The 25205-nt window shown below is 33.6% G+C and overlaps 1 protein-coding gene across 2 annotated transcripts in view; it reads left to right on the plus strand.

The window, feature by feature from the left end:
- LOC128214284 (cAMP-dependent protein kinase catalytic subunit 1) overlaps nt 1-25205 on the plus strand; it is a 185824-nt gene that overhangs the window by 11718 nt on the left and 148901 nt on the right. For both annotated transcript variants that reach the window (XM_052920673.1, XM_052920672.1), the window contains exon 2: nt 8625-8769. The gene's annotated coding sequence lies outside the window, so the exon portion shown is untranslated. The remainder of the gene's footprint in view (nt 1-8624; nt 8770-25205) is intronic.

Genomic DNA, 25205 nt, shown 5'->3' on the forward strand with positions numbered 1-25205 from the left:
GTGGAAATAAAATCATGGAATGTTTTCTAATCGTTGGTTTCATATTGTAATAAAACGTCGTTACATTCTCATATGTTTTTTTGTTTTTTTCTGACTCAGATTCCACATAGATTTTATTCCTCTGTTTTAAACATTTTCTTGAAGGTTATAAGAGCTGAAATGTCAACATGTGACATAATACCCTATTATTTTCTAGGACTTTACTACTCGGTCGCGGGAAATAGTAAGAGGTGGTGCGTAAAGCTGCACTCTCACAGATTGACCGCTTAAACATCTTTTGTTTATTTTTTGTCTTGGAATGAGCCAATGTTTGCATAAATGTCAGACAAACAGTGATAAAAAGCTGCTGACAAAATATCATAACGTTGTTTTTCATATTTACTTCGAAAATTGATGTTTTATGGCTGAATTCGTTACTAACGCTTTAAGAAAAGTGAAATTTTCGATAGATTACTATATAAACTAATAATCTATTCTGTACTTATAATGAAGTACAGTATTAAAGCTGCACTCTCACAGATATACCGTTATTCTATTTTTTTCATTTCTTATCTTAAAATGAGTAAATATTTGCTGAAATATCTGCAAACCAGTGATACAACACTGTTGGCAAAAGATCAGATCGCATATATTCATATTTCCGTTTGAAGATTAATGTTTTATGGCTTTAATCGTTACTAACGGTTTAAGTAAAATGCAGAACACATCAATTTTTTTAATGGTTTCCATGCATGTTAGAGTGCAGATTTAAGTCATTTTTATCAGCAAAACAAAGCTATCATAATCAACTGCCTACTTGCACTGGTTGTTACAATGTCGTTGTATGATAAATTATATAAAACACACATACTGACACTGACAAATATGGCTAATGGAGCACACGTAATCACATAAATGATATTCAGAACAATTTTCACTAAACATTTTTCAAAAGATATCGTGTTCTTTTTTGTGTTTGGCTGTAAAATCACGCTGAAGGTAAAAGATCAGTTGAATTCAGGAAAATTACTTAGAAATGTAAAACATGTTGATGCGTAACTGGACTCAATTTCTGTCCTGTCATTCAAATGACCACGAGTTTCTAGACGGTCTGTCTTCGCTTCTTTATTTTCTTCTTTAACAAAGCAAATCGCAATGCCTTTATTGTTGTGGCTGAATACGAATATGACACTGATCAGTTTTCTAAGAAACCTATAATGTACAGAAACTCAAGTGACTAGGATATATACTCAAATATCATGTTAACATTTTAAACAAGTAATGATTTTTTAATTGCTTTCATTTCGTTTAATATTACTTTGGGAATTACTATTATCTACATGCGCTTATTGCATACGGAAAAAATGGCCTTCCTCCTTAATGATTTGTTTGTCACAGTCTTGTCTTCATCGAGCAGTGTATGTTTCAATGCTAATCTACATCACTGTATTATGTGACTTCGAAGTCCATCACTTCATCACGATGTAACCCAAAATGTTTTGGCAGCCGCTACTTCATCAACTAACAACTACTAAGGATCAGGGGAGCGAGGACTCTGTTTTTCTTGTCAACGACAGAGTTAGTTAGTCTTGGCCTAGAGATGATCTTAACATGCAAGGTCGCTGCCAAATGCTTCTAAGATGCAACAGCCGTTGACATATTATAATTATTTCTTAATATCTAAGACTGTCATCAAGTTTAATACGTTTATCTTCTTCTTGGTTTCAAACATTGCTGCCTGCTAGTTCCAAAGCTGAATACCATTTCCGATAAAGTACGTGTTTCCCCTCCTTTTTTATATTCCATTTATATAATTACTATCCTGTCAGTTTTCTAATATTTCTTCTTTTTTTCTTGGGCTGATTTTGACGTTCATTTCAGTATGTGATGACAGCTAGGGTCGATAAAGCGTACGAGCAGTTTCTTAAGAATCTGGGCTTGAATGACCCTAGCCATTTTGCTGGAGTTATTAACATTTCTCAGTGGATATAGCAAAACAAAACACTGCTATTTGACCTTCACAATGTGATAGTATCCGGTATGGTTCCAGATAGTACTCGTTACTGAAACACGGAATATGTCATTAGTGGTAAACTTATTTCATTTCGTACACCGATAATTTCGTTTAAATCCCTTATAACCTTTGCTTGCATAAATGTTACAGCCACTTGCCTTATAACTTGCCTGTTTATGATATGTGTTCCAAATATTTCGGTCCTTTCAACGCACGTGTTAGAAGATAAAATGTGTTACTTTAACCATTATATATTTTACAACGATTGTAAAAGCAGCTATAATAGCTTATACTAAATCACTTTCGTTGGCACGATGTTGCTCGAGAGTGTGGTCTTGTGTTAAGCGGGAAACCGAAGTACCCGGAGAAAACCCACTTGTTTGGCTTGGTGACCACTAACCCGTGAAAAGTATTGTATGAATGATAGTTGCAGCTTCATTTCTCTAAAAGACGATAAATCTTATATGCTAAAGTCTCAAATTTATTAGGTTGAAAAATTGAACTTAATTTTCTGTTTTGTCTGGCCCTTGTGGGGGTTTTGTGTATTTTTTGTTAACGCAAATCGCATAATTCTCATGACTGTGTCCATGTACGATATTTCATAGGACATTGATTAATTTTCTATGTAACAGATGTTTGTTGTTTTATCAACCGAACGAGTAGATAAACTTGTAATTTCTCTACTATTGGTACCTTGGACAAGGCAAGAAGCATTTTAAAGTGATGATCAATTTTACCATAAAGTATTATCGTGCAAAACGTTTGACTTTTGTCCTGTGATGAAAACGTCTCCGTTAGGCTAATTTTTATTCTCTTCAATGGCATATTGAACGCGGTAAATGGCAATTTGATTCTGCGCCTGTTCATTCCATTATGTGTAATAGTGGTGGCTTAATTCGTATTACGGCCGATTATCGTCTTAATACTTCCTTGGGTGTATTCCTTCCAACTGCGTCTTTATTGCCATTAACAAAATAAAATTTACCGTTTCCAAATTTAAAAAAAAATAGTTAATGAATTCGGAGCACATTTTTGTTAGCGCAACGAGTATGAACAGAATCATACGCACTGCTGATGCAACTTAAAAGAAAGTCGTGAATATAAGGTTCATAATGGTTGCCAAGAGATGACCCAGATTATCTTGCGGTCAAGAGATACCAATATACAAAGAGTTTTATCATCGACTTTTTTTTATTTCATTTGTAATAAACCTTTTTACTTTAAAGCCCACTTGAGATCTACCTAGTACCATTCCTTCGAAGTGATTACAGTTAGCAGACAGTACGTATTATCTCTTGTTTGAATGTGGAATCACAAATTACATATTACATTCTGCTCTTTCTATCTATAAACAAACACAGTTAGATAACTTAACTAGGTTTTATTGCTTTGCGCAATTACAACAGCACTCGTCAAGGCAATGTGCTTTTAATAATCCTAACATGTTAGGTGTATGAATATACTAAGATCTGCAATGATTTCTTTAAAAGAATGAAAAAGTTTGTTTTCCTATATATATTTTTTTAAATAATCTTTTGCCGCAATATCACATGAACAATAGCAATGTTCAAGTATGTTTAATTTTTATTAACATTGTGCGTTTATTTTTTTCGATCTTGACATTTACCTTTAAAAGAACAAAATTTATTGTATTTTATTTTATTTATTGCAATCGCGATTAATATAACTGCTTTGCTTTGTCTGTAAATAGAGTTACATATGACAGTGATAACTTTGCTTGGAGTTCTTTGCTGTACAGACACTCAAATGACTAGGAGATCGGCAGAATGACGATGCGGATATGTTAACTTTCATTGCCGTTCGATATCCTTTAAAAAACTACTTGTTTTGATTGATGTCGTTCGTATTTAAATTAGCATTGTGAGTTACTATAAGCGTATTACAAAGCGTAGAGATAATGCCTGAGTGTAATTATTATTCTAATAAATGGCTAAGCGAACACGGAAAAAGGTAAATTGATTCTGAGTCCTAAGTGGTTCGATTATTAAATTGCCTTTGTTACGGCAAATCGCATTACACTCATGACTGGCTGTGTTTACCTACGATTTGTAGAAGACATTGATACATTTGCTAAGAAAAAACACTCACCGCACAATCAACCGAAAATCTACAAAATATCTAGATGTCAATAAATTTACTTTTCGTATCTGGGAATGCAAGAAGCATTTAAAGGGATGATCACTTTTACAATAAAGTATTATATCATGCAAAATTTTCACTTTTGTTCCGTTCAGACAATATCTTCGGCAGTCTTCTTCTATTTCCGGGCGTTCTCAGTAGATAACGTGGATTATTCAGTAAATTCACGAGCCGTTTACGACTACCTTGTTTTTCATGCGCGCTATCAAGGCCCGCATCGTATCAATGGATGCTGAGCGACCTGTTTCCTGGCCAAACGTGGGTCAACGATGCAAAGTTTTGAACAAATACCCGATAAAATATGTGTGTGAATAGTCCAAGAAATCCCGTATAATTTCGTCGAAGCCAAAAATCAACTGCCGTATATTGTTGCGGCCCTTATCAAGCACATTGTTAACCCTTTTCAAAAACATCGCTAATAACGTCACACAAGTACTCGTTTAGGAGATTATTTTGAATTGTTTTTGCATTTTTCATGTCATTTAACAGCTTTTTTAACCACAAAATTACTCTTGGTGTAATGATAGCGATAAAACACTTTCTTCGGTCGTTACCATCTGCAAAGGCTCTTATACCTCACCCGTATATGGCGGAGGCTCAATGCTTATAACGGTCCATAACCGCGGTCTCAATTTTTCTTTTCACGTTTACATGCAGAATGCGTCTTAATTGTCATACACAAAATGACAGGTTCTTGTGTCCAAATTCACTAGGAATGTTTGGTGATTTCGGAGCACATAAGTTTGAGTCAAATATGCAAAAACCATGATCATTAACTTCTTTATTTCAGCTGATAACTTCTTTATTATAAGGAACGTTTCCATCTAATTCATTCATTCCTCAAGGGTTAGTATAGTTGACCGACTGTTTTCTCTTTTTATCTGTAGTATCCCAAGTCACATTACTTTCTCCCATCTCTGCCTATAAACGAACCCTATATGTAACGATGAATAGGCGAAGAGTTGCTCAATGCTCATTGAGGTCAAATGTCTGTGTTGCCTTGTCGAAAAAGCACCGTTTGTGTGCCAAAAACATTTAAAAGTATGAGGGAATTCTTTAACCTCCTTACTTGTACGGACTTGGGGAAGTATAATTTAATGGAAAAATGTTTTTGTAAGTCCCATTTTCTCGGAGTATTATAGTCACTCCATTTTTCAAGAAATACCACCAACCGTGGTCCTTCTTCTACCATCGCAAACACAGCAATAATACGATATGTTTGCTGCCAGTTATGACGGTCATCTGATATGTTTCATAAACCAGTTATTATAATCTTTATACATCAACAGACGTTCATAAATGACATGAATGAAGCTCAACTTATATAATTCAACACTTCATTTAAAGAAATTAATCGAAAGATATGGACAAAGAAATGTGTTAAATAAATGTCATTTTTATTAACAACACTATGAGTTACTATTATAACCATGAGATATATTTTAGGACACAAAACCTGACCTTTTTCCTTCATTGGACATGTGTTTACCACAACCTAATTCCAATTCTTTAAGAAAGCTTAGTGTGCTTTGAAAAGTGAAAATTAAATCGCAAATAGAATAGTGGCTCAATTCTTTTAATGCATTATCACGGTCTTCATATATTATATGAAGTCTTACCGACAATGCTTACTTTGAATCTTCATTGAGACGCACAACTCAAAATCTTTATATTTCCAATGTAATTATATATTACAACTCCAAGATGAAGTTATCGTAGGCACAAAGTTTCTTCTTGTTATTACGTTTAGTACTCGCTGGATAGCGCTCAGCAGCATATCATGTAAACTACATAGAATCTTTTAATCTTTGCTAGAAGATGACCCAGAGATGCAGTGTCGTCGAATTTAGATAATAAAATGCAACAGCTACTGACATACATTTTCTCTTTATTTCAAACACTGCTGTCAGCCACTCCCCTAGGTTAATTAAGGAATGAATTGCGGGGTTGATGTCATTATCGGGGTATGAACGCAATTGGGTTGGTCAATGTGTGTGGAGTCCGAAGGACTCTACGCGTACTTTGACCAACCCAATTGCGTTCATATCCCCGATAATGACATCAACCCCGCAATTCATTCCTTATATTTACACCAATAGTTCATTATTTCATTCAAGAATTGTTTAAAAAAATATTTCATTCTTCATTTAAGAGAACCTTTCAGTAATCCGTTCTTACCCATTCTGTAAATAGAACGACCCGACTATAACCGGAAACATTTTTTTCAAATGACGTCACAATAAAAGATCAACCACTTGAAATCACTTTAAAACGAAAAATTAAAACACTTCTGGTACCAATATATTTAAAATATAATAAACTAACACTTTTAAAAATGTTGATCTATATTTTACGGGACTTGCAGACACAATACAACCAATAACAATATCAATAGCTTTCATGTATATTGTTATGCAATGAATTACGATCCGAACATATCCGAAGATGTTGCGTTCATCGATTGATGAACGCAATTGCCGAAAGGCAGTTCATTTTAGGAATGGAAGTTGAGGTGTAAATATTACCATGTGACAGACAGTACGTGTTTCTTCTGTCTTTTATGGCATCACATATCACAGAACATTCTGCATTCTCTCTGAAGTCGATCACAATTAGACAATGATTAATCGGCATGAAGCCGCCTAATGTTCATTGATGAAGAATGTCCGGAATATCTGTCGTTCTAACTTCTTGCTGTGCATCTTGTAAATAGCCACATGTTATTTATGACCGATGTAAAGTCATAGTACCTGTTGCTGATTTAGGAAGCAAATAATACGTATCATCGTGAATATTTGCCTTGTTAATTTACATTCATAAAATACACGTATTTAATAATAAAATGTACAAATAATAGATTCAGTGCGAGTTTTTCTTTAAAACGGTTTCTTACGTCTGTAAGAAGACACTTTTGAAGAAAAAAACGAGTAACTGTATCTGACTTATACGATGATAAGTGTATGGCATATACTAGTGAGGAACTTAATGCATTAATAATTAAATAAATACAGATTAATGAATAGATAAATATAAACATTGGGCTATTAGCATGGCCTTTCTAAATACAATGTATCGGCTAGTGGGATTACTCGAACATATCGTGCATAGTCCAAAGTCATTTTGAAGTGTATTCTTTCAATAACTTTCATCGTTTATACCATACGTTCAAGTTTCAACTTGTCCTTTTATATGAAATGTGCCTGAAATAGGTTGATGCATTTACATGTTAACCTCATATGACTTTAATGATCAAGACTAAAAGAAATGTGATGAGGGTACAGTTAAAAATATATGAGCGATTTTTTGGCGCTTATTTAACAGGGTATTGTTGCCACGTAGCTATTAATTAAAAAAAACACTTATAAACGCTAATATTTGTTACTGTGCCTAGAACATATGTTGTTTGGGTGTTGTTTTTTGCTTTGTTTTTATGTGTGTGTTTTTAAATATTTTGCACGTCAGGTCTGTGCCTATAAGTATATAAAATGTTATTGCACGTTAGACAATTTGACAACAATGCGCGTTAACAACACACATCCCGCGATTTGAATAATAACACTAAAAAATGTCATGCTTAGGAAAGCTTACATGAATAATTTCTATAGATCAAAGGCAAAAACATCAACTATTCTTACCAGACAAAACTATTGCGTAAATGATCAAGCAACTATAAACGGAAACGTTTTTAAACGAAACTGCAATGTCATTCATGTGAACTTTATTTTTGAATAAGCAACAAGGTTGCAACTACTGTTCGTGCTCGTAATCTGATTTCATAGTGCATGAAAGGAATGACGTGCTAACATATTTTGTAAAAACTATTTAGTATCTAGAGATGATGTCCCGAAATCTCATTCGAACGGGAAAGAATGTTTAAATACTTGCCAGGAGATATAATCGAGATGCAAAATTTTCGCCAAGAGGTACTAAAATACAACGGTCCATGACATCTTTTTATTTCCAGTTTAAAGACTGTCATCGTTTCTATCAGTTAAAAGACCTCTGGGATCTAACCCTGTGCTTCAAACAACATTGTTTACATATGCATAATTGTTGTCACTCTTTCAGTGGAATTACACTTGACATCCAGTTTGTTGTTGTTGTTTTTTTTTCTTTTGCTTGTTTTGGCTTCTAAAACTGAAGTACATGTTAGCTTTCTGTTTATAAACGATCACTCCAGTTTGAAGGCGATGAATTGTTATGAAACCTCTTAACGCGCATTGATGTCAAATGTCTGGAGTATCTGTAACCGTTCGTAGCATCCTGGAAACCTTTCTCCGCCATAGGAACACGCAGTGATTGACCCATTCTCTGATGTCAAACATCGTAATTCAACGAATACCAGTACAAAATTATGTTATTTACTGCTGGTTGAGAGTATAGTTTGTCCGTGAAAAGCGTTTTTAGATAGCGTGACTTCAACAGATTATTTATATGATGCAGGATATTTAGATGTTTCTGTTCATTTCAGTGAATCCGCTGTGGGCTTAAGAGGAGGATTGATTGACTGAATATTCCGGGTTAATTCAGACTATATTCGGATACAGTGGGAGTTGTGAACATTCGTGAAATTCTGAAGATCATTTTGATTATTGGATAAAATACATTTCAAAGAGGTAAGTGTTATCTTTAGTTTTTTGTTGAGTATTTTTCAACCATTATTTTTTTTGTATGTAATACCTTATGTATAAACGTTTTACTATGTTATATTCTTTACGGCAAGGTCAAGTAATATGTGTATAGGATGAACCAAAAAAAGGAAACTCGAAAATATTAAAAATATTAAAACCTGAATTATTATTGATTAAGATAATTAATTGTAAATGAAATAAGTAGTAGCGTCTTGTGACGTTGGTTGTAACTCGTGCTTCTGTAAGGCCTTGTTTTTGTGTCTGTAAACAATATCAACATTTATCGTTTTGTCGTTTGTGACCAAAGCCATTGTAATATTTGTATTTAAACTCACAGGATGGCAAGTGAATCCAAGTAAATGTAGTTTGTTAGAATATCTTTATAAAAATGGTCCTTTCCTTGTGCTCTAACAAGCCACTGGTAAGCATCAATTGTTGATTATTTATAGAGTGCCGTTTATAATGGCTTTCATTATCTCATTATACACTCTTTAATAAATGTTTATCTCGAGGAGAGGATTAACACGAATGATTCCCGCAGCATTGCTTCTCTTCGCACTTTCATTCCCGTTAAAAGTATAAAATGACCCAACATGGTAACATCTCGTCTAAAGACGAACATTTAGTGAATATTTTGTATTTGAATATATACCACTGCAACGAATCAATCATTTATATTCAAACTCCCCAGTGAATATCGAACACGCTAGTTTTCAAACATGAGCATCGACCTAGACTTGTCCCTGTAGGTTTTATTGTAATAATATCACAATCCCCCATTGTTACCTACATGCTTCCTCCTCTATCGATGTATTTCCTTGAGTTCAATTTAGTGCTAATGTTGACTTCGAGAGAATTATCTCAAGTAATGACACGTTTATATTCTTACAGATTTTTATTCTGAAAAAGTGTTGCAACACTATTGCACGATATATCCTTCATTCAATAGTTCCATGAGCTAAGTTAGCCCACATGTATAATAAGTCTTCTTTTTTTAATCTAGCCTTCGCCTACTTGAAGCAGCCTGAGCGCCCGTTATTGTGGCACTTCAAGAACTGTAATTTCTTTCTTTTTGGTCTGAAAATCAATTCTCGGTTTCAAAAATTCATTTGCTTCTCTATTTATATAGCGGATGGTTTAAGACAAACACTCCTGGAAAATTCATAATCAATTAAATCAATAGAACTTCATCAGATTCGGGTGCGTCTGCTTCGTCAATGCCATTTATATCGGTTAATTTGTGTTTTTGTGACTGTTTCTAAATTCACGGTATGCTTTTGCTTTTGTTCATCCTGCTTCTATTGAATTTGGATGTCCGTTGATTGTTGTGTAATATGTGAACGAAAGTAAGGTCCTAGTTATGCAGGGGTTTGGAGACGGTATAAGATTTTCACCACATCAAACAATACCCTATATGATCGATTCAAAATCCTACTAGTTATTATTACAAACTTATATATCTGCGACAAAAGTCTGAAATTCTTTATTGTATAATGTATGAGGAATAGTCAAAAGGGAATCAATTTGATAAGGAAATAAGAAGTATTTCAAAAAATTAGACTGTAATTCAATGACTCGAAATTCCAATGCCGCTTAAATAGTACGACGTTAAAGTAATGAAACTTTTGTAACAAGACCAAATTGGTATTAAATTTTAAAGGTTTATGATTCAATAGGGCAATTTGCAAAGGTCTCCAAAATCTTTATTCTCATAAAATGTATCCTTCCAATGAGTTTTCAAATTTAATTGACAATTGTCCTCCACTTTAAAAGTTATATGATTATTTATAACGAAAGCCTCGTTTCCATTTTTCGGACCAAAGTGACAACATACGATAAAGAACATTTTTATTATATTAAAATCGCTTTATAAACAAAATATTTAAACATATTTGATATTTAATTAGTAAGACAGCATTTTTAATGCCAATGGAGGTAATAATGCCATTTAATTCATTATCGGGACAAGTAAATTGCTGCATGGGACGTCAGCTGCATTTCCGTATATTTAATGGTTGTACTTTTTATAACATTTTGACGAATCATCATGAATGTCGACCACCTAAATTTTACTCCTTGACTTAATGAAATATGAACCTGTACATTGTATGTGTATTATTAGCAAACATGTTTTATCAATTCCTCTATCAAACAATTTTAAAATATGTTAAAAATTGAAATTAATTAAAAATTCTGCATTTAATCCAAGTCCAATAAAGCAGTGAAGTTTTTGCAAAGAGGGCTGTAATGTTAAGGTTGTTGCTTAAATGAAGCTAATTAAGCCAGTTTTCAGAAAGTAAGTGCATTTCCATTAGAGGATTTTTATTCTGAATTCTTACTCTTATTATACAAGGATAAGATGGACATTGCAGGAACAAGCCCAGTGGCAAGCAGTTAAACAAATCCTCACTAACCCGGAATCGCTGAATGATACTTCTTTAAGAATAATTGACAGCGTGATTTGATTAACCAATTTGATACACAGTACTGTTGTCTTTTCTCATGATGACGTCTTCTTTGAGGAAACACTTTTCAGGGATGTCCAATAAATCTCCTTCAAACGAACTGTCACAGGACAAAAGCCAACATAATCACAATAACAGCCTTGGCGTATGGTTTTGCCATACAAACTAGTGTAAGCCCCCAGTAGACTCAGTAACCTCAATGTTTAAGTGAACTCGTGTTTCACTGACCGTAACAAGGCAATAATAACTCATCAATTATCGGTAAATCTATTTTGATGTGCGGTCTGTTTGTGGTGTTTGTGTCTCTACTTTACTTACATTGTGCCTCGAAACATTGTATATTTTAATGTTCGACTACTGGGCTTGTCCCTGTATTTTTCATATTATTGATTTCTTTATTATTATTATTAGTAGTAGTAGTAGTAGTAGAAGTAGTTGTAGTAGTAGTATTGTTATCTACCATATTTTATAGCGCTCATGTCATATAAAAATATATGTTCAAAAGTGCTTTACAAACTTCATATCACATATTATTGACAAACAAATACAACATGAAATGAAAAGAAAACTACGTTTCATGATTTATAATGCTTAAAAAATCCAAATACCTAATTGTAAGTTAAAATATGTTGCTGAAATCTATGTTCATTCAATGATATCAAAATACTAGCCAGTAATACTAATATTTATTCTAGAATAGTGCATTTTGTAAGTCCTTGTACGGATACCCCCTAACATTTGCGATACTCCCTGCTAAGGCAACAATTAATAGTTTAATTTCCAGAACTTTGAAAGTTAATGTGTCCCTTTGTCTGATGTTTCGTGCTTCAAACGACTTCTATCAAAAAGCTTGGCCACTTTCAACTTTCAAATAAAAGTGTTTCCATTCAATTCAGAACATTGATTTACATTTCAACACCCTTTCAAAATTGATTATCAGAAACCACTGGCCATATTGTGCAATTCAATCACAGAAGTGCTGTTGTAGAATACGTCTACAAACATTGTAATGGCAAACCGTCGTAGTTAATGAACATGAGCGGCGCAGATCGAACGCAAACTCCCGTTTTACGAAGCACATCAATAGACAATGTTTTTGTTTTTTGTTTAAGCCAATGCTTAAGTGTCGACAATGCTTTAAACGACACTAAGCCTAAGAAATACCTCGAAGAAAATTAACGAGATAACAAGTGTACAAATATATTAGTACTGATTTCTTTAAATGTCAATATTAAGGAGTTATATTAAGACATAGGAATTAAATCTTATACGATAAAGGTAGAAAGATGTTAATATTATTGGCTGATATCAAGATACTTTATACTTTTACCCTAGTAGGAAAAGTCCTGCTCTCTAGCACCGTGTGACACTTCGTAATTTTCATGCTTCCGTGGTTTCAAAGACATTCATAGACGCTGTTGACATATGCCGAATGTATGACACCCACGTCTGCATCATCAGTTTTTTTGCTCAAGAACGCGACAGTTTATTTCATGGCATGGTATATGCTATTAAAATACCAAAGGACGTAATTCTCATTTATTTAACAATTACCATACAATGCACGTATTGGGATACCCATCTATTGTGAAAGGGGCTTTTAATGGACAACTTTATTGAAAGATAATTTGCTTAGGAAAATCAGAAATTAGTTTAAAGTCTCCAAAAGCTTGGAAGTTCGTGAGAAGTAAAATTCAATGACAAGGCACTTTAATTATATGCAAATATTAGTCTGGGTTCCAAGTCCTCATTGGGAGAGAAAAGAGTCTGAAATGTTATACATATTATTTTCTTTTTTTGTGTTTTGTGAAAGTCCATTGTTTATGAAAATTGACTTTGTTCACAAAGTCGCCTTTGTGAATTTGCTTTAACCAAGATGACCGCCAATTGTGATATAAGATTATTTTCAAAATAATTGGTTGTAATGATGTTTTGAAAGCTTTTTTAAACCAAAAACATCTTGAAATATATAGTTATAATATATAACAATTTAAAAATTGCCGCTGAGTGTGCTTAATTAGAGCTACACAGAGTCTGTTTGGCTTTGTAGTCGCAATTGAGTCTAAATTATAGACCTTTTGAGTTCTTAACATTTGATATGCTTGGTTTCTACGCTTGTACTTGCTCTGTTTTGGCTTGGATAGAACCCATATGCTAGGTAATACCACTGGGTCTGGTATATAGCAAATATATGAACCAATTGGCTCTCGATTGGCTTCATACGGTCTTTATTTAGCACCAATCAGAATACAAAAAGTTTATTGGACACAAACGTGATTTGGGAAGACTTTGAGTGTGATGACTTCCTGGAAGTTTGGTGTTTGTTGCAGCCCAAAGGCGATTGAATGGGTTATGGCTTAACTTTCGTAGATCATACTAAACTATATTAATATTATGTGTATGTTTTCATATATTGCCCTTGAAATGATCTTGACCTTGAAATGAGCTTGAATTTGACATGAGAGAGGGCAGATAAGTATGTCAATATAATGCATATTATGAAATAGATAAACTTGTCAGTTTTACACTACTACAGTTTGCCGCAATGGCAATCTTGCTACCACCTTTAGCTTGCTGTAATAGTATGAAACCTTGGTGTTTTCAAAATATATAAAATCTATACCCTAAAATATCGTTTAAAATGAAGAAATGATAATTCGTACAAATTTTCCAACCTCTTTTGACTCAAACAAAACATAAATGTTTTATAAAAGATGTAAAGTAAACAGGAAAAATCAAAATGTACAGAATTATCTATACTTTGGCCTTGTAATTACCTTGACGTTGACCTTGAATTTCTTTAATGTCGTATTTCAAATTGCAAAGTACATAATGATAGATGCTATTCATGTAATTATTCACTCTTAATTATTTAATGACAATAGCAATATTCGAACATTATGACAGTTATTGTACTGAAATGGCAATATATGGCGGTTATCTTCGCCGCAATCTTGGATATATTTTCACAAGAACTGCCAAGCTGTCAAAAACTTTTCAAAATATACAGGCTTTAAACTACAATATGATATTGCAATATTTTGTATCGCAGAGGGGTGCAGTAAATTTTCTTGTTTTAATTTTTTCAGCCTTAGAACCAAGACTATTTCAACAGGTTCTGGAATTTAGCACATAACATGTGTTTTGTAAGAACGATATTCTTATTATTCTGCATAAAAATGACTTAAAATGCTGATTTCAGGGACAAACAAATGAGTATTATAAATCTTTACTTTTCAATCGTGTCCCGTTCTCATTTGATTCATGATTGGAAGAAAATGCACCTTAAGAATTGTTTATCTACCACTGAATTTCTTAACCATTAATTGAAACGTTATATATTTTACAACGATTATGAAAAAACCTATGATAGATTATACAAAGTTACTCTCGTCGGCACGATGTTGCGCGAAAGTGTGGTCTTGTGTTGTGGGGGAAACTGGAGTACCCGGAGAAAACCCACTTGTCCGGCATGGTGACCACTAACCAAATTCGCATTCGCCCAGGCCGGGAATCGAACCCGGGTCGCATTGGCAAGAAGCGAGTGCGCTTACCACTGCGTTCACCGGACAACTGACCATCCGACCACATTTGGCATGCTGAAATAGTATGAAACATTGGTCTTTTCAAAAAATATATAATCTATACCGTTATTTATTGTTTTAAATAAATAAATACACTTTGTATAATTCTGCCCACATATTTTGACCCAAACAAAACATAAATAAATTATAAAAGACGAAAATAAAACAGGAATAATCAAAATTGGCAATTTGCGATCTTGATCATTATACACTTACAGTGATATGTAAGTTTTAATATATACCAGTTTCGTATTATCCACTTCTAGTAAGAGTGCCTGGGTCGTTTTTAACCAAACAATAAAATAAAATATATTTTAGAAAAAACACACAATAAAAACATTTTCAGGAACTTTCTCTCAAGTTTTAATAATATATATGTTTATGATAAAACGTTTATAATTGGAATAAGTAAAACACTCTAAAACACTCTCAATCAATCTTGACAAATGCAAGCTAAGAATATCATAAGGAAAATCATTATTTGTTGTAGGTCACAATTGCGATGAAAATAACAGCATATAAAAGTACAAATGGATAACAGACTTACAATTACTTTATTAATTTAAAATACAATTGAATGTATTGCCCAATCTGTTTTCAACGATACATAGCTTTGTTTATAGTCCTTCATCTTTCGCTTTTTTCCATAAAAAGTCATGCCTTTTGATGTTCTATTTCATGTTTTGTTATGCACGTTGTACATTTTTTAACACTATCAGTCATGCCTTTTTACTTCTTGTTATATGTCTTACTATATAACTTACATAATGCATTTTGTGTTCTTTGATATGTTTTGTCAATTACTCGAAACATATGAACTCAACTCATACTTTAAAGAGGGTTCTCATCAATATACATGAACGCTGTAAATTGATAATTATGGTAATTGAACTATCGTCAAGCACCCCTCAACCCCCCCCCCCGCGCCCCCCCCCCCCCCCAAAAAAAAACAAATCTGGAATTAAACATCATAAAAAATTGTCAATTAGTTTTATCAAATGATCCCACATGACAAGAAAACAGATCAGAAACAGTTCTTAACTTTTTGTGTATCCTAATTTCTGTGCAAAAATTATCAGCACTTGTTCAAACTGCACATCTAAACACCAATTAATCATCAGTTTCATTTTCGCACTGTTGTCTTATTCGTTTGTCTGTAGCAGAAAGTAGCATACAGACGCTGTCCCAAATGACATTTTCTGAAGATTGTTTACCCACAAGATTCCTCAGAGATAGTATAGTTTTATCTCTTTGTAAAACCACCTCATTTAAACCTTGATGAATCAAATATCAGAGTTTTTATTTCAGGGAAGATTTTGCCAGATAAGAATAAAAGGTTAATTACGACCATAGACTGTTTTCATTATTTTGTGGTAAAATTATACGGAAATGCATTTGCCATCAAATAAATCTTTAATGATTCTTTAAGAAGGCGCATAAGATATTTCAATGACTAAATCATCTAACGGACTCTAATCAAATTAAGTAATATTATTGCTTAAAGATGCACTCTTACTCCAAAATAAGCAGAACCACAATTAAATTAAAACAATTGTTATCATTTACCGGACAGGATTAATAAAGATAAAAAAGTGGTTCTTATGAAGGATACCGTGTTTAATTTGAAAAATAGCTGAAGAAAACACGATATTTCTACCCGCACAGACGATAGTTAATCACTGTAAAAGTCTTAGTACCCACTAATCATTAAATAGCAGTGCATTTGCCGCTATTAAATACACGGTTGCAATCTTGTAACTTATCAGTAATTGATGTTATCCATAAATTCATTATTTAGTAAGTAGTTTATCAATCAAAATTTATGATTGTTATACATGTGTATGTATTGATTTTAAATACGAGTATCATTTTAACATCACGTTTGTCTATGTTTTTCATCATACAAACGCATCGTTATCTGTAATGCATAGCAATTTTGTTCACGGGCAAATAAGGTTTTGTGTTAATTAAGGAACAAATACTTTCGAGCATTATAATGTTCTTGCACAGTATTTATTAGTGAATTTAAATGCGCATGTGCATTGCATTGTTACCAAATCAGTTACAATTTCCAGCTAAAGTATTTTCCTTTTCCTATGAAAATCACATGCGTTACATTCATGCCTTAATGTCTTATGGTCACGTGAGACAATAGTTCCCCTTCTTTACACTTGCTTATTTTCAGGTTAACTTATACCGCTTGGAAATTAATCCTGCTATTACACCCATATAAGAAATACATTTATATTTATTTTCAGAAAAATGGAATATATCTGACTTATTAAAAACCTCATCACATTCAAAGTATTGTTTAAACGCTCTCGGGGAATATATGGTTACTATATTTTTCGTTCAAATTCCCCGAAGTCGAAATCCGTGTCCCTTTAGTGGTGTAGTACATTGAAAGCTTCTATAGAAATAGCGGAATATATTTTTATGACCTTTATCGAATAGAAACCACTGACGGGGCATTTTGTAGAGTGCCGAACATTGTTATCTAGTGGCTACTCCATTCAACCAAAATATGACGGTCAGAAAACCTGACTTATCTGAAAATATAAAGTCTTCGGTGTTATATCGTAAACGTGTGGACAGAGAGCTCCTCACAATGTCTCATGAATGTCAGATAAAAATAAAAAGCTGGTATTATGTCATTTGCGCTGCCACAAAGATCGGACGGGAGAATGGAGTAAACCGAGATTTGTGACAATGAATGACATATGGATGGAGTAGAAGATATAGGGTATTGCAGTGTGACAACTGATATTTTATTTAAAGTTTTGTCACCAAGCGAGGCAAGTGGATTTTATCTAGTATCTCCAGTTTCATGAATAACACAAAATCACGCATACTTTCGCAAACATCATGCAAATTTAATGTTATAAACATTTGTTTAACTATACTCAATGAATAAAAAACTTTCAACGTATTATAAATGACGGCATTCAGACAAATTTACACGATTTGTATTCCATGATGCTGTTTCCATCTAACCTATTGACGTTAGCGTCATAGATCATCGTGTTCTTTACAAATAAGTCACATATATCGTTCATGAAATATTTTCTGATAAAACGAAAATGTACCTTAGGGACGCTTTAATATATTCAGTGTACTCCTTTTACAACCTGAAATATTAACATAACAGATCTCATTCAATTGTGTCCGGACGTTTATATCGCTATATGGTTATATCATGCTATTTATTACATATTTATCAGATACCTTTAGATCTTGATCGATTACTCAAAATCACATAGAGATGCAGATAAAATGACGATCGACATAAAAGTACAAAAAAACAGAACTAATAAATTCTTTCCAGTTGATGACCAATGAGATCCAAAAACGTCGTTAAGATATTCTGAGATTCAAAGGCCAGTAACATAAATATATGTTTTTCTCCTACTCTATGTGGAATCTCAAATTCCATCATGTTTTGAGTTGTTGTTTTTCGTAAACGATCTTATAATAGTTCCATTAATAAAAACTGTATCATCTTTGTGGTATTTCAAATTCCATCACGTCTTGAACTCTTTTTCTATAAACGATCATTGATAGTTAAGTTCAGTTTATACTTATTTCTTTAGCTCGATTGTGCGCCCTCTTGGGTTAAGGGCAGACACCAATACCTTTGGGCCAATCTCACCCATCATAGATGGTAGACTGTGAATTAGCGTAAAAACGCTTCATGGTCATCGATGTCAATTGTTTGGAATATCTGTAATTTCCGTGTTTGCTATACAACATGATAATATACAGAGTCATGTTGTTTGTATGTGACATAAATTATTCAAACCCGGAGTTTAAAGCGGCTAGACAACAATTGATACAATTTTTGGTTTATTATTTTAACCATGTAAAGTAATCTATCATCGGCTTCCTACTAGCTCGCATTGACAATTCTAGGCTTGTTTTGAGGAAATACTGTTTTTGCCGATTTTTGGATCATCTGGTGTCTAGCCCCTGTGGTGTCTAAATCCTGATCCATTATTCGTATATTAGGTATAGAAACAATGAAGGCGTGTTTATTACTTATACAAATAGGGAAGCAAGAATGTCTCAAGTTCAAGCCGAAGAGTTCTTGTGAAGAGAATATTACGTCGGTAAAATTCCAAGATAACTTTGTGATTATACGCGGAGACAAAAAGTTTATTTTAAGTCTATTCCATTACGCAACGCAGCAGTGGTTCAATCTTTATAGCAGCATATCATCTAAATAATACGTCACATTGACCTTGGCACGAACCACAAGGCCGATAAAAAAAACTGTTATTTGCGCAACGCAAATGCGTTTAAAATATGAGGTTTATATAAGTACACCTTTCTAATTTTTCAAATTGTTTAGTAGTATTCATAGTGTGTTGAAGGTACATCATCTCAAATCGTTTGCAGTTGAAACAAACATTGATAATACAAACTGTACACAAATAAACCATTTTGATGGCTAGCCATGACCATTGAAAATACACAATTAAGTGAAGTTGACATATATTTATGTGGTGGCTCTTCGTAAATAGATTTTTCTTGTAAAGCACAGCTTATTTCTGTACATTCCATTGAACAAAACATTCAAATTAAGTACTTTAACAACGTTCTCTTCATTAAATCATCAAAAGTCTAATTATTGGTATATATCTTGTAAACATTATTTTCCTCCTTAATTGCCGTAAAACATATTGGCGCCAGCACAGTAGATTATGTTTCTCTTTACAAAGAAATTGTATACGTCATAGGTGACTGAAATTAAGATTTGCCGTAATTTAATGACGCAATCCTCGGCCAAAATGTCCGCACTGTATCGTACTATAGAAAATCTAAATTAGTCATACGTGTAAAATCATACAATAGCATCGTCTTTTATAGGCTAAGTACTATTTCTTTATCTCTTATGTCAAATATTATGTTCTTATTTGTTTGTTTACATCGGTTGTTCCCCGTGGCGACCCATGTGAGAACCCCTTTTAAGTCACGTGATTCTTCACCCTACAACCTATCCTTCATTGTTTTATTACAGTCTAGTATATTAGCAAACGTACTTTTTAATCGTTCCATGTACTGTACCAACCTATTTTTATATGATTTTATGGGTATCCGACATTTTAAAATGTTGATCCATTTCGCTAAAATCAATTTACATCAGATTCTTTTTTACTCTTTAGAAGCTGAGATCAAAAACCGATTGATCTACTAGATTATTAGCATTTCGATTAAACGAAATTGCAACATTAATACACTGTATTGTATGATCAATGTTCCTTTAATGCACTCTATAAATCATCTTAATTAGTTATCTTTAAATACCCTTTCTAGCAGCAAAAAAGCACGACAACTTCTCATGCCCTTTTTATTTCTTTTATAAAATTACATATCTTAGAACTCTCGTTTCGAAATCGTCTGCATGCATGTAAAGAAATGTTTTGCTGTGTATGGGAGGTGCGTTTGGTCATAGGTGTAATAGAAAAATACTTATACTATAACGAAAGCATTGGGGACATGTTAAGTAGCCAAACAATTTGAGATGACTCATTTTAAAGCTGCACTCTCCTATACTGCCTGTTTGGACATTTTTTTCTCCTTGCATAATCCAATGTTTGCGTAATTGTCTGGAAACCAGGGCTATAAGAACGCTGACTGCTTAAAATTGCAGTTCTTCATATTAATGGTCGATATTTATTTTTGTAGCTTAAAGAGTTACTAACGCTTGATGTTCAGCAGTTTTACAAACAATAGAGATATGTTCTATTGTGAGTTAATTTATAGACTGAAATGAAAGTATTGGTGCAAACATCAGCTGATTCTGAGATAAAAACAAAAAAGAGGACAACACTGTCAATCTGTGAGAGCACAGCTTTAAGGTACCTAGTCAAAGCACAAAAAAACACTGAACGAATGACACAGAACGTACAAAACAAAATACAAATCATCCAAGTCCTCCAGGCGGAAATTAATCATGGAATGTTTTCAAGTCGTCGGTTCCATAATTGTTATTATACGTCTTTTTATTTTTTTCTGACTGATAATTCACATATATTAAATCTTTTTTAAAACATTTCCTTAAAGGTTATCAGAGCTCAAATGTCAACATGTGACATAATAGCTTGTTTTTTTCTAGGTCTTGACAACTCGGTCACGGGAAATAGTAAAAGCTGTTGCGTAAAGCTGCACTCTCACAGATTGACCATTTAGACAACTTTTGTGTATTTTCTGTCTTTGAATGAGACAATGTTTGCATAAATGTCAGGAAATTAGTGATAAAAGGCTGTGGACAAAATATCAGATCGCTGTTTTTTTCATATTTACTTCGAAAAATGATGTTTTATGGCTGAAAACGTTACTAACGCTTAAGAAAATGTGAAATGTTTGGCAGTTCACCAAACAATTGAGATATTTTGTACCGTGAGTAATCTTTTATGACTGAATTGAAGGCATTGATACCAAAATCAGCTGATTATGAGACAAAAACTAAAAAGTCTCAAAACTGTCAGACAACCAACCTTGGAAATTCGATGGAACACTTGGTTAAATTGCAATTTTCTTTAGAGTTCGATTTTGAATGAATTGAGACTTCGGGGGCATTCATGTAGAAATTTACTTGAAAAGATGTCATTTTGATTTGATTTTAACGATGTAGGTGTACCTTATAAATGAGAACATAAAGGCTTTATTAAGTACAATACTTAGTCGTTTTTATTAGCGGAATTAAGGTATCAACATCATCTGCCTACTAACGTTGTTTGTCACAATATCGTTGTATGTGAAATGAAACATAACAAGAAACGAAATCGTTGTAACCCAACAATGCATGTTCCGTGTACAGCACAGCATTTTCGTCAATAAGTAAGGCAGTGTCTCTTTAAGTGGCAGAGTGGAATACCCTTGGTAAATGTTTAAGACAATGGAACATAAGGTTTCGAATGGAATCAAGTACCCTCGTAGTCACAGAGTAAATAATATTCAGAACGATCGTCACTAAACATAATTTTCAAATAGAAATCGTGTTCTGTTAGTTTGTTTGTCCATTACATTACACAACGGCGAATACAAATACCCGTTGGATCCAAAACAATACACACTCTGAAATGTTAAATATATCGATGCTTATCTTGACTTCTGTCCTGGCATTCAATTGACCTCTCCAAACGAGTTGACCAGATCAATTATTTTCTTCTTTGATAAAGCAAATGGCATTACACCCATTGTTGTCTCGGAATACGAATTATACATGGCATTGCTAAGTTTGCTAAGAGACCTTTCCTTTACAGAAAATCAAGTGACTGGGATATCTTCTGAAGGATCCTGTTAAGATTTTTTTAAAACATTGTTTTTTAATTGATTCCATTTCATTGTCCATTACTTTGGGAGTTACCTTTTTAACCATGCGCTCATTACAAACGGAACAAAATGGCCTTACTCCTGTGAAAACAATTTGTTTGGCACAGTCATAACTCGGAGTGTATTCCATTATTAAAACATTGCGGTGGCTCATTTCTCATAGGGCCTTGTTGTCCCCGACTAGATATCTCATTTAAACTCTTCAGAAAACGCTGACTTTGCGTCTTCATCGAGCAGTGTATGTTTCAATGCAAATCTATGTCACTGTACTATGTGGCTTGGAAGTCCATCACTTCATCACGATGTAACCCAAAATGTTTTGCCATCTGCTACTTCATAGTGCATGCATTTATGGTTCACAAGCAGCTAACAACTACACAAGCAGCTAACAACTACTAAGGTTCAAGAGGCCAGGACTCTGTTTTTCGTGCCAAAATTAGAATCTGTTAATATTGGCCTAATAAAATCTTAACATGCAAGGTCGCTGCCAAAAGCTTCTAAGATGCAACAGCCGTTGACATATATTTCTTAATATCTAAGACTGTTATCATTTCCCTCATTTCTTCTTATTGGTTTCTAACACTACTGCCTGCTACTCCTTAAGCTGAATACCATTTCCGATAAAATACGTGTTTTCCACTACTTTTTTACAGTCCATGATATAATTACTGTACTCTCAGTGCTGAACTTTAAATTAATGGATGAAGAATCAAGGTCATTATCTTCAAAATTTAGACAGTCTGGCTCGCGCGATTTTTCATCCTCTTTTATTATCGCAAAGTGTATTACGTTCACGCCTGTGTCCATATACGAATTCAATAAGACATTGATAAATGTGTTACGTAAGAGTGCTTACTGTACAGACACTCGACCGTAAGAATAGATCACTGTAATGTTCTTTACTGTTAGTTTATGGGAAAAAGAAAAAAAAAAACATTTTTAAACTTATTTTCTATTTTAACAATATTTTAACTTCTATAACGTGCAGGACTTTCGTTCCGTGAATCTTCGTGAATTTCAATTATGTTCAACGGCATTCCGTTTCATCATTTGTCAATGACTTTAACCGGTTTTGAAAAGTTAAGTGTAAAACAAAATATAATTTGATTAGCAGAAAGTCTGAAAGGTAAATAAATGAGACGTAACACATTCGTTTTGAAACGCATTAACTATTTACAATAACGAGTAACTTGAAATTAAAAAAAAATCAAACCTTTCTCGCGGAATTAGACAGCGATCCATCCATTCTTCAAATACTTCTTGTTTTTACATCAGCAGATTTTAACGTTCATTTCAATATGTGATGACAGCTAGGTTAGATAAAGCGTAGGAGCACTTTCATAAGAATCTCGGCTTGAATGACCCTAGCCATTTCAGTGGAGTAATAAGCCTTTCTCAGTGGCTGAAACAAGGAAGGTGTCATTAACGGTAAAATTTATTTCATTCATTACACCGATGGTTCCGTTTAAATTCCTTATAAGCTGTGCTTTTATAAATGTTAAAGCACCAGGGAAGTACTTGCACGTTCATCATGTTTTCTAATTATTTCGATCCTTTCAACGCACATACAGGGAGACAAATGTGTTGTATAAATGATAGTTGCAACTTCATTTCTCTGAAAGATTATAAATATTATCTTACATGCGAAAGACGAAAGACTCAACAATATTTTGTTGAAAAATTGAACTTGATAATTTGGACGGTCTGGCCCTTGTGGAAATTTTTGTGTCTGTTTTGTTAACGCAAATCGCATAATACTCATGGCTGTGTCCATGTACGAACTTCATAGGACATTGATTAATTTGCTATGTAACAGATGCTTGTTGTTTAATCAACCAAACGACTAGATAAACTTTTAATTATCTTTATTGTTCGTATCTTGGACAATGCAAGAAGCATTGTAAAGTGATGACCACTTTTACCATAAAGCATTACATCGTGCATAACGTGGGACTTCCGTCCTGTGATGCAAAAATATCTATCAGACTCATTCCAATTCTCTACAACGGCATATTGAACGCGGAAAAGGCTAATTTGATTGTGTGCCTGTTCCGTTATGTGTAATAGTGGTGGATCAATTCTTATAACGGCCGATTACCGTCTCAATATTACCTTGGGTGTATACCTTCAGATTGCGTTTGTATTGTCATGAAAAAATATAATTTGATGTTCAAAATCAGAACAGAATAGTTGGTGAATTCGGAGCACATTTTTGTTACCGCAACGAGTATGAACAAAATCATACGCAACGCCGATGCAACTTGAAAAAAAAGAAATTCGTGAATGGAGGGTTCATAATGGTTGGCAAGAGATGACCCCGATTATCTTGTCGCCAAGAGATGCCAATATGCAAAGATGTTTATCATCAACATATTTTTCAGTTGTTATCAACTTCTTTATTCAAAAGCCGTTTGAGACCTACCCAGTTTCATTCCTCCAGATTAATTACAGTTGTTAGACAGAACGTATTCTCTATTGTTTGTTTGTGGTATCACAAATCGCATATTACATTCTGCTCTCTCTCTCTCTCTCTCTCTCTCTCTCTCTGTCTATAAACAAACACAGTAAGAAAACGAGCAAATGGCGTAAAGCTGCTTAATTCTCACTCATGTCTTATGTCTGGAATATCTGTTTTCGCAACTTTTTTGAGAAAAAGAAAAAACGGTTTGTGTTGCAAAAGAAATAAGGGAATCATGAACCTGTATCACTTAACTCGGTCCTATTGCTTTGTGCAATCACAACAACGCTCATCAAGGCAATCTGTGGCCAATAATCTTAACATGTCATGTGATAAAAATACATAAAGATCTGCATCTTAAAAAGAATGAACAAGTAATTTTTCTGATATTGTTCAATCAATCTTTTGCCGCAATATCACGTGAACTCTAGAAATGTTCAAGTTTATTTGTTATCTGTTTTATTTTTATTGACATAGTGCTTTCATTTTGTATTCTTATATTGGTCTTTTCCTTTTAAAGAACAAGATTATTTTATATTGTTGTATTCATTGTAATAGCGAGTCGCATACCACTCATTG

This window comes from Mya arenaria, chromosome 13, assembly GCF_026914265.1.
Source record: "Mya arenaria isolate MELC-2E11 chromosome 13, ASM2691426v1".
NCBI lineage: Eukaryota > Metazoa > Mollusca > Bivalvia > Myida > Myidae > Mya > Mya arenaria.